The sequence below is a fragment of the Hypomesus transpacificus genome, chromosome 17 (assembly GCF_021917145.1).
Source record: "Hypomesus transpacificus isolate Combined female chromosome 17, fHypTra1, whole genome shotgun sequence".
Taxonomy (NCBI): Eukaryota; Metazoa; Chordata; class Actinopteri; order Osmeriformes; family Osmeridae; genus Hypomesus; species Hypomesus transpacificus.
In genome coordinates, this window is record NC_061076.1 from 10,115,636 (window position 1) to 10,131,428 (window position 15,793).

Here is a 15,793-nt window from a genome sequence, read left to right on the forward strand (position 1 = left end):
CTGTGCAACGGAACGTAAATCCCAATACAAGCAACTCAATCACTAGCAAGACGAAACTTTTGACACCTACGTTGTCTATGTAGTCCAAATATTGCCGGATCCTTAGGGGGGCAAAAATAAATACAAAATATAATAAATACATATCTGAGATAACAATGGTTTGTGCTCGCCAATAATATATATATGTGAGATAACAATGGTTTGTGCTCGCCGAAGGAAAGCACACCCCAATAAGAAAAGGTAGAAACACTTAAGTGGCTTCGCCGCTTCGCGGCTTGGCCACCAATAATAGTGAAGAAAAGGTAGAAACACTTAAGTGGCTTCGCCGCTTCGCCACCAAATATAGCTGCAAGCAGCAATGTGGTGACCAAGCAAGTCAGATGACCCAGAAGAAACTTTCGACATATAGTGACTGCGGTGTACCTGGCTTCCTTTGCAGTGGCTTACAGTCTCGCTAAACAGAGAATTAGAGACATGACAAGCTTGTCAGCTTTGGCTGGATTTGAACCTCTGACGTTTACATTGCCAGGACACCAACTTATCCTAGTGAGCTATTCTCAGTGCTGGAAATCACTTTCTCAGTGCTGGATTTCAGTTACTGGGTAAAAATTTGATTTGTCCAAAGTTTAAACAGCTGTAATTCAGTTCCATTTTGACATGTTAAGGTGATTGTGGTCTGAAGATAATCTGTGCCAAATTAGGTGAATATTTAATATTTACCAAAAACGTTTCATTCATTCATTCAAAACGGCGGCCACATCAATTCAGCTGGTATCACAATTTAACATGTGTCAGACACAGGATCACCCCCTAGCGGTTAGATGACACAACCTGGTGGACCTCTTTGGAACAGGGTCCCGAGCACCTGTACCAAGTTTGATGTTGATACAGCAAATATTTCCTGAGACTTCCTGTTTTGGCGGCTTCATCGCCGAATTTGATGAGCTTTACCGAAATGTGAAAAGGTTTGCTTATTGCAGCGCCACCTAGAGGTGAAATGGCATGACCTATTTTGGACTTGTCAATGCAGTAAAGAGGTGCTGAGATATGACCTCACTTCTTTTATGGTGGCTTGGTTGGCGACTTTGATTGGCTGACGACTTTGATTGGCTGTTCCAGTCAAAAGTGTAGAAAAAAAAAACGTGATGTCTTTTGTGAGGCTTGATCTGAAGATAAATGGTGCCAAATTTTTGCTTATTGTAGCGCCACCTACAGGTGAAATGGCATTACCTATTTTGGAACTCTTTAGAACAGTGTCCCTAGTCCCTATACCAAATTTGGTGTCAATGCATTCAAGAGGTGCTGAGATATGACCTCAATTCTTTTATGGTGGCTTGGTTGACAACTTTGATTGGCTGTTCCAGTCAAAAGTGTAGAAAATCAAAAAAACTTGATATCTTTTGTGAGGCAAGTGTCCTTGGGCAAGACAATTCACCCTACTTGCCTCGGGGGGAATGTCCCTGTACTTACTGTAGGTTGCTCTGGATAAGAGCGTCTACTAAATGTAAATGTGTCCTTAGTCCCTATACCAAATTTGGTGTCAATGCATGCTTTTTTTATGGTGGCTTGGTTGACGACTGATTGGCTGTTCCAGTCAATAGGTTTAGATAATCAAAAAAACATGTGATGTATTTTGTGTGCCAAATTTCACAACTTCTGACCATTTGGTTCTAGGGGCTACCATAGACTCCCATGGCAGAAGAAGATGTGTAATAATAATATAGCTGCAGGCAGCAATGGTGGGTTCCTCCTCGACATTGCAAACCATTACAAAAGATATGGATGACACAGATATGGATTTCATACATGTATGTAACAAGACTGAATGTCTTGTTTCGTAGGGGATATTTAACCACTACCCTGGAAGCCTTAAAGAGCGACAGGATCTTGGTCCCCACTCTAGTGCTTTGAGTCTCAATATGCACACAGTGTACATGTTTTACCTGACACTATTTTACTATATACTACAGGAATAAGTAGCGTAGGCTTCAGATGAGTAAATTAATACTGTGGCCTCTGAAGTCCATGTGGTGGAAACAAGCCCACATCCACACCCACCTAATCCTAATAGTGCCAGTGAGACGCCCCTACCCCAAGGTGACTTCAACAATACTGTCAGATGTCTTAGTTTTAACAACAAGCCACTTATTTTGCTTTAATAGGATAAAATAACAAAGATACAAAAACGTTATTTTGGATTTCTTATAAAACCTTAACACTTAAAAGAAAACCTTAACAGTTCAGAAATGTTTCTTAGAAACCTCGGATTCACTTACACAAATGCAGTTCAAATTGACAGTTTAAACCCTTATTACATTCAAACACTTAGTCTGTACTAGTGAAATGTCCGTGTATGTGTGTGTGTGTTATAACTGTGTGTGTGTGCCCTGGCATACATTTACATTTTACATTTATGCATTTAGCAGACGCTTTTATCCAAAGCGACTTCCAAGAGAGAGCTTTACAAAAGAGCATAGGTCACTGATCATAACAACGAGGTAGTCCCAAACATTGCAAGCAGCCAAAACATGAAGCATACATTCTGAAAAAAGCCAGGCGGTTTGAGGAAGACCGTAGGTGACTGGTGGGGGTGTAAAGTTGCAGGAGAGACTTGATGTAGTCAGGTGCAGTCCCGTTCACTGCTTGGAAGGTCAGTACCAGGGTCTTGAATCTGATACGGGCGTTGATGGGTAGCCAGTGGAGAGATATGAGGAGCGGGGTAACATGGGAGCGTCTGGGTAGATTGTAGACCAGGCGGGCCGCTGCGTTCTGAATCCTCTGAAGAGGGCGGGTTGCACATACTGGGAGACCAGCGAGCAGCGAGTTGCAGTAGTCCAACTTGGAGAGGACCATTGCTTGGACTAGCAGCTGGGTGGAGTGCTCAGACAGGTATCTCCTGATCTTCCGGATGTTGTAGAGGGTGAATCTACAAGACCGGGAGACTGCGGCAATGTGGGCCGTGAGGGAGAGCTCGTCATCCATGGTAACCCCAAGGTTCCTGGCAGAGGATGAAGGGGTCACCGTCGCAGATCCCAGGGTGATTGACAGATCATGGGAAATGGAGGGTTTAGCCGGGATGATGAGAAGTTCTGTTTTGGCAAGGTTCAGCTGGAGGTGGTGCTCGGTCATCCAGGCAGAGATGTCTGCGAGGCAGGCCTCAATCCTAGCTGAGATCCCCGGATCAGTCGGGGGGAACGACAGGTACAGCTGCGTGTCATCAGCGTAGCAGTGGTAGGAGAAGCCATGGGAGGTGATGATTGGTCCAAGTGAGGTGGTGTACAGAGAGAAGAGGAGGGGGCCAAGGACGGAGCCCTGTGGGACACCAGTGGAGAGCTGGCGAGGGCCTGACAGTTTGCCTCCCCAGGAGACCTGGTAGGATCTTCCTGACAGGTAGGATGAGATCCACTGGAGTGCAGTGCCAGTGATGCCCATCTCAGAAAGTCTGGAGAGCAGGATCTGGTGGTTAACCGTGTCAAACGCTGCAGAAAGGTCCAGCAGAATGATGACGGATGACCTGGAAGCCGCTCTGGCAGACTGGAGGGCAGTGGTGACTGAAAGAAGGGCAGTCTCTGTGGAGTGGGCAGTCTTAAAGCCCGATTGGTTGGGGTCAAGCAGGTTGTTCTGAGAGAGAAAGTTAGACATAGTTAGGCATAGAGACACAGGGTGTGTGTGAAGCGCCTAGTGCAGTAGTGTAGAAGTGCTTGTAGTTAGTGCATGCTGCATGCTGCCCTCTGCTTGTCACTCTCTGCTTTCAGCTACCGCCGCTGGCTAGCCACCTTACAGGGGGTGAAAAGAGGAGCCGAGAGTGTAAGTCTCCTCTGCCAGTACATAGCCTCTCCACCACCAAGACTCCTGCAGTGCCTCCTCGCGGCCACACATGGTAACTGGGTACCCTGCGGTCCCAGGCTAAACTGCAGGGGATCTCGGAGCAGGAGTGGGCCCCAGAGATGTGGTGTGCAGGCCCACCATAAGGTGGACACGCCCTGGCACCCGTCAACCACTGCCCCAGCTATGGGTAAATAGCCCCACTGCCTTGTGGGTTAGCCTCTTGAGGCAAGGCTAAGGGAGCAGACCCAGACAGAAAAGCAACGCGCTGGCGGTGCGCAATAGGCGGGCTTAAACACAGCCAAGACCCGGCAGCCTCCTGCAGCCTGGATGGGGAACTGGTCGTCCTGGGTTCACCCTTGCCACCAGATTGACCTAACCATGGCGAAGATAAGTGCTACTGGGGATAGCGCGCCTCCAACGGCACTCTAAATAATCTCTTTGCGCAGGTATCCACCTCTGACCACGGTGTATACTCTCTGGACCCACATCGAATCCAACAAGCATCAGCTGCCTTTGGGAGACTCAGGCGTCGGGTCTTTCAAAACAAGAACTTATATCTCCATACAAAAATCTCTGTGTATCAAGCCGTTTGCATCACCACCCTCCTCTACAGTTGTGAAGCCTGGGTCACTTACAGCCGTCATGTGAAGTTCCTGGAGCATTTTCACATCCGCTGTCTCCAGCGCATGCTAGGAATCACTTGGCGTGACCGAGTGCCACACACTGAGATCCTCAGGAGAGCAGGCTGTAAGAGCATTGAGGCCACCATCACCCACCATCAGCTATGATGGCTGGGGCACGTTATAAGGATGCCCCTCAACCGGCTGCCTCACAAAGTGCTGTATGGTCAGCTCGCCCAAGGTCAACGCTCTGCTGGGGGGCAGAAGAAGCGCTATAAAGATCAGATAAAATCAGCACTGAAGAGGTGTAAAATCAGACCTGGGGACCTGGAGGGCTTGGCTGCTGACCGTAACACCTGGCGGCAGGTGTGCCGGGACGGGACAGAAGCGCTGGAGGAGGACAGGACAGCCAGGAGACAGGACAGGCGGGAAAGAAGGCGTAGAGGAAACACAGCCAAGGTTGCCAGTACCATCACTAGCACATACACATGTCCCACATGTGACAAAATCTGTGGATCCAGAATAGGACTGTACAGTCATCAGAGAATCCACCGGTGAAAATCAGAAGTGGACGTCATCATCGGCCTCGATGGACAACTACAAGCAAGCAAGTATAACTGTTATAGCAGTCTTCTTTCTGACGACCGATGCGTTGACTTGAGATTTCTGATGACAGGATAAACAGCTGAGGCAGGACAATGAGATGTCGGATGGCAGGATAAACAAAAGAACTCAGGAAAACTTCCTGACACAAAATGGCGCAGCTCAGCCCGCACGCAGCACAGCTTAGCTCGCATGCAGCACGCACAAACGAGCAATCCAAATCGCCAAAGAAAAAAGAATGTCTCTCAAAAATCTCGAAAAAAAGAAAACTCGAAAATAATGTATAAACCACTCCTTCAACAACGATCGTTTACGTTATTGTTCTCTGTCGAGTGCAATCAATTGGTTTGTAGAAGGAAATCAATTTATCTCGCTCCAACACTGCGCATGGATGATTCACAAAAATAGCAGGGCTCTCAAAAAATGCCTCCGGTAAGAATGACAAAAAAAACAACAGTGTTCTGGAAGAGACCCACGGCCCCAGCAACTCTCTCTCGTACCCTCAGCCAGTCCGCAACTCCGCTCTCCGTCCAATAACACAACCAACCGACCTCGGCTCCACACAACAACGGTAGCACACACCGACTTGTCAAACCTTAACCCTCCAGCTGGACCATTCAAATATGGAAAATACAATTCCCATGGTTCCCACCTTAATAACTTTGCCGTCCAATCACCGATTTTATTTCTGAAAACTGCCAGATACTCATGACAACTTAAGCTCAAAGCACATATCATTGGTTAAGGGGTTAATGGGAGGGGGAAATAAATGTATCGTCTGCAACGGCAGCCATTGTTTTCCGAGGCAGAGCCAGAGCGGAGACCATGGGAGATTGCCTACAGTGTTAGATTTACAGCTTCGAATTGAAATCGGAGACGATATTATGAGTAAAGAAGGGTTCCTTAATATGTGTTGTCAATATTATCAATTAAAAGTCTCAACTTTTTACTTACAAAGAATTTGTTTGTAGGAGTGACGCAAGTTTTTTCAGGAAAGAATGACGTGTCCGGCTTAGCCGTTTGTGACAGGCAGCTATGACGATAGTAGCACTGTTTAGCTTCGATTTGAGCAGATTTGTAAAAAAACTTGGAAAAACAACATTAACTAGCTAGATTATGTACACTGTAAGCTAAATGTACATGCCTTGTTTGGCCAATTTGGTCGCTTGTGGAAGAAACTCGAAAGTTTTTTAATTTTCGAGAGGAGTATCCAGCCATAGCGCTACTTTTGGGACAGGATAATTCCGGTTTCCCCTGTGTCTCCACTAGTCACTAGAATGGTCATAACTTTTAATCAAAATATGGTATTTCTAATCTGTCTTCTGTTCTACATTGCCCACACACTTGTGGATATTCCACCTACTCAAAGTATTTCTCCATCTTGTAATTAAAGTGGTTAAAAATTCAGTTGTCTGATGAGGTATGGTGGATGGAGAAGTTTTTGTAAAAAAAATGGCTGCCTGAAACCACTTTGATAATATATGATTTGACAAATATGGTGTGCAGAGAAACATAACTGAGTAGGCTATTTTCGAGTGGGTTACATCCACAACATCAACACAATTGGATCAATGGCTGGTTTTAAGTAATTTTGGGAAATTCTTCACAAATTGTCACTGTATAGAAAAATCCATGCTGCAGACTTACCAATGAGAACAAAGGCAAATATGTAAGATGAACTGATGTGGAGCACAAATCATCCAAGAAGCAGTACTTCTCTTAAGTGTTTTTTATTCAGATGACTAATCATTGGATTCAGGTCAAAAGTCTATCACTTGAACTGGTTTCATCACTTAAGACACTAAAAGGTCAGCAGCTTGGCATGCTGGGACATGGAAAGGATTAAACATTTTGACTTTCATCAAAGTAAAAAATGCTGGTTTGTCCCTTTTCATCAATGTCCTCAAAAAAGCAGTCTGCAGCACTACTGTGTCTGTGGGGTGACTGTCTGTCTCTGGAGGGCTGGCAGGCAGTCAGGGTAGGCCAGCTAGATGAAGCTGTCCTGGGGTCAGGGCTGAAGAGAAGCTGTCCAGCTAGAGGGGGGAATTCCAGCAAGGGGTCTGTTTTTCCCTCAGTATCCTCTGTTGGACTGTTGAGCAGGCCTCTGCATGACCCTCCAGACCTGTAAAAGTGAAGAAAGAATCCATGTCAGTTGTGAAAAATGAAGCTTTTTACATCTACACTTGATATAAACTACAGTTTTGACTATGAAATGCAGTGGCATCACTTAAACTTGAATCCAAATGTGTTGACCTGATGGATACCCGACCATGCAAAGTCACCCTAAACATTTGGCTTGATTCCAGGCTCTGGCAAGAGTATTTAGCTCTAAACTGGTCAATATACACATATGACAAAAGATCAGCTTGACCTTTGCCTGTAAACAGTGATTCTGACTGTCAGAGACCTTTAAATAGGCTGACCGAGATAAACTAGCCTGGCTAACGTAGGTCGCTTTCTCAGGCAAATGACGAATGAAATAGGCTTGTTTTGAAAGATCCTATATACTGGCTATCTTCAGCAGGCTCTTGTCTACAAAAAGCAGCCCTCCCTGACGTTTTAGTAGTATAATTGAGCTAAATACAATATTTAGTACACACTGCCAGTGAGCGAGCCGAGTCTGTCTCTGAGGCTAAGTCAAAACAATGTGCCCCCGGAACGCAGACTCACTCCACTTGCAAGTTTTCCACAAATCACAAAAATAATCGGAGCATCTGGCTAAAAGTGCAATTCCCACATCTCCTAAAGGCTGCCCTCCTCGAATTTTTTTAGTTTTTATATCACCTTTTGGATGAATTTGCCGAGATCCTAAATGATTCACTAATTACACAAAGGGAAAAAGCTTGCTACTTTTCGAGTTCGGTTTTCCGTCACTTCAAACCCACGATCTAAAGGTCTCAAAGTGCTCAAACCTTCACCATAATTCAAGAGTAGTGTACTTTCACGAACCCAATCATTGTTGCTAGCTTAAAATGTGTAAAACTAGGACTTACCGAACGTGGCTGCCTCCGACATGGCTATCAGGCGATTCCAGTTGAAAACAACAATGGCCGCCGAAAAATAATTTATATTCGTAATGGCGAGCTGCGATTGGAAGTGAAATTAAACAGGAGCATGATCTAAAGGTCTCAAAGTGCTCAAACCTTCACCATAATTCAAGAGTAGTGTACTTTCACAAACCCAATCATTGATTCTAGCTTAAAATGTGTAAAAATAGAACTTACCGAATGTGGCTGCCTCCAACACGGCTATCAGGCGATTCCAGTTAAAAACAACAAAGGCCGCCGAAAAATAATTTATATTCCTAATGGCGAGCTGCGATTGGAAGCAAAATGAAACAGGAGCAAAAGACCAAGGGTGGGGCTTGGTCAGCACACCATTTCCAGAAAGGATGTGTGCGTCTTGCCAAGCTGGCGAGTGTGTCAAGTAGGGTGACCACCTGTCCATCTTTGCGCTGTATCTCACAGCATTTTCAATATGCAACGTGCGGGACAAGGGGTCAAAATGCTGTGCGTCTAGTGTCAAGGGGCAGGATGAGTCTGTGAGAATTTGGAGCGCGCGCGCTATGGAGCAATTCAACCCCAGCAGTTATTAGCAGTCAAATGACCCAGAAAACATTTGTAGACATCCTCAGAAGAGGGTAAAGAGTACACGCAGCAAGTTTGGTGTGAATCCATCAAAGATTTGCTGAGATACGACCCAACTTCCTGTTTGATGGCTTAACGGCACATTTTGATTGCCTGTACCAGGCAAACGATTTCCCAAATCAAAAAACCATGTGATTACTTTTGTGAGGCTTGGTCTGAAGATAGTCTCTGCCAAATTTGTTGGAGATTGGACAACATGTGTTGGAGGAGTAGAGAAAAAACGTTTTTAATTAATTCAAAATGGCGACCGCATCAATTCAGCTATTATCACAAATTATTATGCGTCACACACGGGACGTCCCAAGATATCATGAAACAAAGGAATCACTTAATAAAGGCAAACAAATCAACAGTTATTGGCCAAAACGCATTTTTGCTTCCTGCGGCCACGCCCAGTGATCACATGACACCACATTGTGTGGACATCCTCAGAAGAGGGTTCCGAGCCATTATACCAAGTTTGGTGTTAATATCTCAAAGATTTGATGAGATATGACTTCACTTCCTGTTTGGCGGCTTTTCTGCTGAATTTGATTGGCTGTACCGGACAAACGGTTGTGAGGATCAAAATTCTTTTTGATAACTTTTGTGAGGCTTGGTCTGAAGATCATCTCTGGTAAATTTGAAGAAGATTTGAAATTGTAGTAGGCTTTCAAAGTTTTTTTTGATAAAACCGGAAATTGCGGAAAATATATATAACCGGAAATAAGGTGTGTTGAACTCGTCTTTATCCAGGGAATCCAATGATACCTCACTTTTGAAAATGGGTCATACGGTGCAAAAGTTGCTTGTGTAAACACAAGTCCAACTTTGACCCGTTGGTGGCGCTAGAGTGGTCTAATGGTAGACATGAAACTTGGTGTAAGTATAGAACGGACTGTCCTTAGAGTGTGCCAAATTTCACAAAAATTGAAAAAACGGTATTTTCAAAATGACGGCCACATCAATGGAAAAAAACAAAACAAAGGGTTCTAGGGGCTGCCATTGACTCCATGGTACAATATTTTTATTTTATTTTTAAGAATAAAACAACAATAACAATAGGTTTCCTCCTTACGGAGGAATCCTAATAAAACTAACAATGACAATGCTGCCCTACAAAGGCAAAAGACCGTAACTCGCCGAAGTGTAGAACTGAGAAAAACGACTTCAAAGGTTTTGCACTTTCAAAGTAGCTGTCCTGCCAAATGTATTTTAGGTAGGACACTGGAAATCTAGCAGTTTGATGTTTTAGTGATTACACAATCTAAATTAGATTTATTTTTTATTTTTTTTATAAACTGCACTTTTGACCCCTATTTTGAAGTTACGGTAGTATACTATAGTCCATAGTAAGCGGTCATGCCAAGGCAAAAGACAGTAACTTCCGTTTCTTCGCTCACTTAGTTGCTTATCACGATATAAACTCTGTATATTATAAGCCAATGTAACATACACTTGTTATTACTGGTTGTACGAGCTGGTTGAGGGTGTACATCAAGCGTGCGGATTGCGTCCCGGGGGGGGAGGGGGGGGGGGTTGAAAGAGCTGGTTCAGGGGGTACATCAGTTGGGATGTCTAGGGTAGGATACTTACAAACGACTCATGTTTGGGATGTTTTGTGTTGAATGCCAGCGAGCAGGCTAGGCTACGTATTAGTTAAAGTGAAACCGTAACTCCATTTGAAAGTTTTTAAGTGCTGCAAAACAAAGGCAAAGCCCGTAACTGATGTTACGGCATTTTGCATTGGCTTTCTAAAGCCAAAGCAGGCTTTTGGAAGTTACGGTGAAGACAACAACCTATTTTCTCTGAAAAACAGACAAGATAATTTAAGATATTTGGCCACTTGATAAAGCAGACCTTAACTGTTCCGTAAATGAAAAAAAATCATTTTCGACAAAATTGAAGTTACGGTCTTTTGCCTTTGCATGGCAGAATAGGTTTCCTCCTTACGGAAGAATCCTAATAATAATAATAAAACTCACAATAACAATCGGTTTCCTCCTTACGGAGGCATTTTACCTATTAACTTACGTTTATTACCAACACCTGGATTTAAAAAGTTTACAAATGCTGTACTAATACATTTGTTGTTACAAACCGCTCTGAGATAATGCTGAATAAAAATATAAATATGAGCAAACAGTAAGGCATTAGAACAATATAGGCCAATTATCACCCTACGTCACACAACTGTCAAGCAGGCTCAACTGCGCATGTCGGTTGCAAAAGAGGAACTTCTCCCGGGTCTATTACACTTGGAGTGTCGATCAGGTCATCATATATTTCTGGCCACTGGATTGCAGGGCTTGACATTGACTTTTTGAGGCACTTGTCCTTTGGACAAGTACATTTACGTTTCACTTGTCTATGCACAAAAGTCACTTGACCCCGATACCTTTAAATCGGATCGGGCAAACCAAGAGATCGGGCAAAACTAGCCTGACTAACGGAGGTCGCTTTCTCAGGCAAATGACGAATGAAACAGGCTCGGTTAAAGAAATCCAAGCTGGCTATCTTCAGCAGGCTCATATCTACAACAGGCAGTCCTCTCTGACGTTTTTGGGGTAGAATGGAGTGAACAGGCAAAACTAGGCTGGCTCGGGCAAAACTAACCTGGCTAACGGAGGTTGCTTTTTCAGGCAAATGATGAATGAAATAGGTTTTAATTCGGTTAAAGAAATCCGAGATGCTGGCTAGCAGGCCCGTATCGACAATAGGCAGTCCTCCCAGACGTTTCTGTTGTTGAATGGAGTGAAATACAACATTGTGCACACTGCCAGTGAGCGACCCGACTGATGCTAACGTCAAAACGGAGACGCAGTCTCACTCAGATTGCCAGTTTTAAATAAATCACAAAAATAATCGGACCAGCTGGCTAAAAGCAGAATTCCCATATCTCTTGAAATCTGCCTTGCTCGACTTTATAGATGTAGAATTGACTGTAAAACTGTAAAATTATTAACTTTGTGACATGACATGAAGACATGGCTGCCGCCCGACTATGGTGTCTACCGGGCAGGGCCGGACTGGCCATTGGGGATACCGGGAGAATCCCCGGTGGGCCGACGGGGTTGGGATGGTCCAAAACACCGGCCCACTTCCATTACCAACCGGCCCTCTGACATCGCCAGCATCTCATATTATTTCACATGTCACAGCTTGAATACGTAAAAATTGTTCTTTGACCTTTAGTAGGCTGGATTCACTGACTGATATTTATACTGCTCCTTGCGATCTGTATTTACACACATGGTGCCGATTTTTCGACAATTTTCTGACCTGTCTTCTGAAATGTGTTCTTACGGACTTTACGTCAAACGGAAGTTTAACGTAAGAAATTCAACATATATGTAATTTCTTTGTAATCATCCAAAATAATGCAAGGTGTATATGGGTATTTTTCCAAGTAGCCAATGACTGGTCGATACGTGCGATCGATGCATTGAGTGGACAACGTGTTATGAGTGGGCCGCGCACCGTTTACTGAGTGGGCCGGTCTGACAGTAAAACTCCCGGGCCACTCTTTCCCCCCAGTCCGTCCCTGCTACCGGGTGACATTCTCACTCAAAGTTCAAGACCTTCGTGATCCAAAACAAAATTATGATGTGACAGATCAATGGGGAATCGCTTTTTCTCTTAAAGGCTGTCCTCTTCGAAATGTTTTGCCTTTTTAAATCTAACTATTCGTATGATCCGTGTGGTCCTTTTGATGTTTTAAATGCTATCCTTTCCCGGTTTTCTGCAACCAAATTGCGCGCTCATCCCGAATGTTTACAAACAAATACAACGGATCAATTGACAGTCTCAGCTGTCAAATCTTAGGTAAAACACTTTATATATAAGGAATATTTTGAATCCAGTCGATACTGACCTGACTGAGAGAGAGAGAGAGAGAGAGAGAGAGAGAGAGAGAGAGAGAGAGAGAGAGAGAGAGAGAAAGAGAGAGAGAGAGAGAGAGAGAGAGAGAGAGAGAGAGAGACAGACAGACAGACAGACAGACAGACAGACAGAGAGCGCGAATTAGAGAGAGAGGTATGTGTAAGATTACTCTGATGTAACCCCTTGACACACCCCATCACTTTGAGTGTCTGCCTGTCAGAAAAATTGAAGATGTATCTTTTTTTATTCTGTATAAAATGATACTGTGTTCAGCATTCCTTGTGTGGAAAGAGAGGCCTACTCCCAAACCTGGAATAGATGGAGACGCAAACTCTGGTGACCATTTGCTTGACACCTATATGGTCAACTAGGGTTGATGACGCAAACACTCACACACACGCGCGCAAGGTCTATGCAAGGGAGCCAATGAAAGAAGAGTTATGAAGAAATTGGGATTTCCTATGTGCTTACATTATTCACTTATCAATAGAACTAGTCATTGGATACTAGTTAGTAAGTTCTCATGTAAACTTGCTATTAATAAGAGTAGATTGTGTCTATGTGTCAGGATTAATAGATGTTAGGGGTCAGGAGAAAGTACTGGCTAAACGTTCCTTGTCATGACTACAAGTAGAGCTCCATATGAACTCTCTAGTCTGAGAGTTGTCATGGTGTTGGGAGCAGTGAATCTCTTTCTCTGAGACTGTCGTAACGTCAATACTGTCTGACTGACACAATCTATGTTTACATTCTTGTGCCCTATAAAAGATGGTCCTCCGGCTTTCAGAGCTGAGAGAGACATGATTGAGACCTAAGCCTGGTGTTGTGTTGTCATTTATTGTCAGAGATCTGGTTCTTTGTTTGGCAAAACTCATTGCCACAACTTGTGCCACTGTGTTTAAATGCACGCTTAAGATAAAAAAAGAAACAGGCAATGAAAATAAGCAAAGGCTGTAATCATAATATATATGGGGTTCCATAAAGGTTATTGAGATTAGTGAAGATTTCATGCTATTTTCAGAGATTAGCGATTTATTTTCTATCATTTTTTAAAATGTTTTATTGAAAAAGTAAAGGGTGTGGAAGTAGGCCAGACACTATTAGAATAATCAGGTGTATATTAAAGATTTTTTGACCCAAGTCTGGAAAAGATATTGAGATTAGCAAGGATTTCATGCTTTTTTCAGGGATTAGCGATTTTCTATCATTTTTTAAAAGGTTTTATTAAAAAAGTAAAGGGTGTGGAAGTAGGACAGACACTATTAGAATAATCGGGTGTATATTCGAGATTTTTTGACCCAAGTCTGGAAAAGATATTGAGATTAGCAAGGATTTCATGCTATTTTCAGAGATTAGCGATTTACTATAATTTTTTTTTAAATATTATTGTAAAGGTAAAGGGTGTGGAAGTAGGCAAGACACTATTAGAATAATCTGGTGTATATTTGAGATTTTTTGACCCAAGTCTGGAAAAGATATTGAGATTAGCAAGGATTTCATGTTATTTTCAGAGATTTGCGATTTACTATCATTTTTTTTTTTTTTTTTTTTGAAAAAGTAAAGGGTGTGGAAGTAGGCCAGACACTATTATAATAATCAGGTGTATATTTGAGATTTTTTAAAACAAGTTTGAAAAAGTTATTGAGATTATCAATGATTTCATGCTATTTTCAGAGATTAGCGATTTTCTATCATTTTTTTTAAAACATTATTGAAAAAGTAAAGGGTGTGGAAGTAGGCCAGACACTATTAGAATAATCAGGTGTATATTAAAGATTTTTTGACCCAAGTCTGGAAAAGATATTGAGATTAGCAAGGATTTCATGCTATTTTCAGAGATTTGCGATTTACTATCATTTTTTTAAAAACATTATTGAAAAAGTAAAGGGTGTGGAAGTAGGCAAAACACTATTATAATAATCAGGTGTATATTTGAGATTTTTTGAAACAAGTTTGAAAAAGTTATTGAGATTATCAATGATTTCATGCTATTTTCAGAGATTAGCGATTTTCTATCATTTTTTAAAAAACATTATTGAAAAAGTAAAGGGTGTGGAAGTAGGCAAGACACTATTAGAATAATCAGGTGTATATTTGAGATTTTTTGAAACAAGTTTGAAAAAGTTATTGAGATTATCAATGATTTCATGCTATTTTCAGAGATTAGCGATTTTGTATCATTTTTTTTAAACATTATTGAAAAAGTAAAGGGTGTGGAAGTAGGCCAGACACTATTAGAATAATCTGGTGTATATTTGAGATTTTTTGACCCAAGTCTGGAAAAGATATTGAGATTAGCAAGGATTTCATGCTATTTTCAGAGATTAGCGATTTTCTATCATTTTTTTAAAAACGTTATTGAAAAATTAAAGGGTGTGGAAGTAGGCCAGACACTATTATAATAATCAGGTGTATATTCAAGATTTTTTTAAACAAGTTTGAAAAAGTTATTGAGATTATCAATGATTTCATGCTATTTTCAGAGACTAACGATTTTCTATCATTTAAAAAAAAGCATTTTTGAAAAGTTAAAGGGTGTGGAAGTAGGCCAGACACTATTAGAATAATCTGCTGTGTATTTGAGATTTTTTTGACACAAGTCTGGAAAAGTTATTGAGATTAGTGAAGATTTCATGCTATTTTCAAAGATAAGCGATTTTCTATCATTTTTTTAAAAGGTTTTATTAAAAAACTAAAGGGTTTGGAAGTAGGCCAGACACTATTAGAATAATCGGGTGTATATTTGAGATTTTTTGACCCAAGTCTGGAAAAGATATTGAGATTTTTTTTAGATTTGCAAGGATGTCATGCTATTTTCAGAGATTAGCGATTTTCTATCATTTAAAAAGTTTTATTGAAAAAGTAAAGGGTGTGGAAGTAGGTCAGACATTGTTGGAATGCTCTGCTGTTTGTTTGAGGTTTTATAGTCATACAAATATTATAAATGTCATCATTTTTCAAAATTGTATGGGTAATTTTCACCCGGTCCCTAACTCGGCGCTGCAAAGTAGCGTCTTCCGAATGTGAGACGAATGTCGAATGTCGAATATGAAACTAACTTCACCTCGGTAATATAGCGAATTTGTTTGTGGTAGGATGAGAAGGATAAACATATACCATTCCGACACCCTATTGGTTTATAAGTGATCCATCACCTGCACATGACACAAAATCACGTCAAACTCAAGCAAGGAAATAGCAGACGTATGTAGCCTACGTAGATGTCTGTGGCAG

General features: G+C 42.1%; 1 protein-coding gene across 4 annotated transcripts in view; it reads left to right on the forward strand.

Annotated features, from left to right (window-relative positions):
- Positions 1–15,793, forward strand: part of prkcab (protein kinase C, alpha, b) — a 407,398-nt gene that overhangs the window by 376,930 nt on the left and 14,675 nt on the right. The window lies entirely within an intron of this gene.